Consider the following 3,141-nt stretch of genomic DNA (forward strand, 5'->3'; position numbering starts at 1 on the left):
AATATATTGGGAAAGATGTTTGACCCTTCTCTATATAAAAACCTCCCCATGATCCTTTGAGAATACACTGAATACACAATTCTCATTGTAGAGAAACTATGACAATACAAAATTCCTTAGTATTATTGTGCAGAATTTTCTCTGAGCCTCTCTACTCTTCAAAACCTTATTCTTCTCTCCGTCTCCCAATAGTTGGATACCATCTATCCCTCTATTAGAATCCTAGAGAATAACGAGGTAACTCTCGTGGTAGTGTTCGAGATCGCTCAAGGAGTTGTTTGTGATCGAGATCGTTTGAAGATCTGTTCGTTGGAACCTTGAAGAGGATTGTCCGTGGCACTTGGGGAATCTACAAAGATAAGAATCATTTTATCCCTTTCCCCAATAGCATGCTAATTTACTATTTATCTATTTCGTCTAGTGCAACAATTTTGTTTATTGTAAGAATTGAATTGCGAGATGTAAGGTATTCTCACACGAGATACTTCCACTGTGGGATTCGATCCCTTAAGAGGAGTGGGTCAATGGTGCTTTAGACTGCATAATTTGCAAATGTGGAAACCACTGGGCAATTGATGGAGTCATAGAAGATGACTGCTCATCCATCTTTCTAGAACCAAAACCATCTTGAAAAGGAAAATCATCTTCATTAAATTTCACATGTCGGGAAATATAAACACGTCCAATTGAGCTAAGACACTTGTGTCCCTGTGAGCTGAACTTGGGCCAAGATAAACACATTTGTCAGTCCAGTAACTAAATTTATGAGTAGATCAAAGATAGGGATAGCAAGCACAGCCAAAAACTCTTAATTCAGAAAAATTTAGACCTTTGTTAATCAATACTTCCATTGGAGTTTTACCCTCAAGCATAGATGACGGCAGGCCATTAATTAGAAAAGTTGATGTCAGAAAAGAATCCCACCAAAAAGATAATGGCATTGAAGCTTAAGCAAGAAGGGTTAGCTCAGTTTCCACTATGTGATAGTGCTTCCGTTCTGCTCTACCATTTTGCGCATACGTGTATGGATAAGAGCATCTAGATTGGATACCCAATTGTGCACATAACTGGTGAGCCCGCTTATATTCACTACCATTATTAGACTGTAAGCATTTTATCATCTTTTCAAATTTAGTTTTAGCCAAACTTAGAAAATGATTAAAAAGTATCACTTTTCTGTTTCATAGAGTAAATCCAAACAAATCTGCTAAAATAATCAAGAAAATGCACATAATAACGAAACCCATCAGTTGCCAAAACTGGAGCGGGTCTCCATAGATCTGTATGAATTAAATCAAGTGGAGCATTAGCTCGAGAATTCGAATTGGAAAACAGTAGAGCATGGGACTTGCCAAACTTGCAAGCTTCACAAAAATTTAAAGTTTCACTAGTTGCCACTGGTAAATTACAATTTTTAACAATGCTATTAAACGCTTTATTTGAAGGATGCCCTAACCGCCTGTGTCAAACATCTTTAGACACCACAACATTGACAATTGAAGTAGAATAAAACACTGTATGAGCAGGATCAACATCAAAATTATTTGCTAACGAACTTGAAACACTTCTAGTGGATGTGGATGGCTCAACTATACCAAGTTGGTAAAGACCGTCTCTAAGCTCCCCCTTCAGCACCACTTTGCCCGAACGAGTATCCTTTACGAGACAAAAATTAGCTTGAAACTCAATGTAGACATTATTATCTTTAGTAAGTTTAGAAATATGTCGGAGTTAATGTCCTAAATCAAGTGTATGTTGTAATTTGTAAAGACAAATTATATATCTAATAAAATAAGAGGTATTTTATTAATATTTAGACTGCATTAAATGAATTCAATAAACTAATATCCGAGGTTATTTTATGGAACTTAAACATGTATGTGGAGACATACAAGTGGATCACATTTAAGTGATAACCTAAACGGTGTGTAGTAGATGGATAAGGTTGGGTACCTTATTCTGGTGACACTACGAATACAATATGCTTTGTAGATTTATAATTATTGTAAAGTGCTACAAATGAACTGATCCTAATCATTCCTGTGGAGACATGCAAGCATGGGTATTCTATACAAAGAGTTTATATAAGGCCAAACCGTGAAATGAATCGTCTCTCTAAATAACACCATTGCTAGAAGAGACTTAAATTTCACTAGGATGACCATAGGTCATTTGACCTTAATCCTGAATGAGTTGTGAACTCTTGTCTATGAGGGTAATTCTTTGATTTGTATGGGTGAGAATGGCCTTGTTAGCCGACTCAACAAACCTACCATTTTGGGGACTTGTCCGAATAGGGAGCTGGGAACACAATTACACAAGATGGAATTCATTCATTTTTCGACCTTAGGGAAAGAAGATAAATTTCTCCCTTAATAGCTGATTTTGGGTCTTGAACATTAAGGCCTCAACCTCTCACTGGCCCTAGAGGTGTTAGTTTATAGTTGAAATGTAAACTGTTTGTTTATTAGAGGGATCAGTGGTATTTAAGAAGTTAGATGTAACTACATGGGTAAAACGGTATTTTGACCCAATTATAGTTATGAGCAGTTTGTGAAGGGTCGACTCATTGTTGATTTGTTATATCCATGGACACAGAAATAAATCTACAATGCGTAGAGTGCAGCTATCAGACTTTAGTAAAACGACTGGTAGTCAATGAAAATTGATTAATTTAATTAAAGATTTTAACTAATTAATCTTATATCATTGGAACTTCTATCTGTAAGTCCATAAGGTCCCATTGTTAGCTCACTAAATGATACATAAGAGGAATGGTTTGAATTGTTAAAATCAATTGCATATTAATGAAATTAATATAATATGGTTAATTATATATGTGATCTATAATTAAAAGAGAAAAATACTTGAATAAGATTCAAATATTAAAGAGATATATACATATAAATATGTGATAATTATATGTGGATTAATTTTATATTAAATATGTGATCTATAATTAAGAGAGAAAAATATTTGAATAAGATTCAAATATTAAAAAGATGTATACATATAAATATGTGATAATTATATGTTGATTAATTTTATATTAAATATGATTTAATATAGTCGTTTAATTGATTAATCAATGGTTAATTAATTTTTGAGAAGTAGAGATAAATAAACATGTGATGTTTATTT

Source organism: Benincasa hispida, chromosome 11 (genome assembly GCF_009727055.1).
Source record: "Benincasa hispida cultivar B227 chromosome 11, ASM972705v1, whole genome shotgun sequence".
In the NCBI taxonomy this organism is placed as follows: domain Eukaryota; kingdom Viridiplantae; phylum Streptophyta; class Magnoliopsida; order Cucurbitales; family Cucurbitaceae; genus Benincasa; species Benincasa hispida.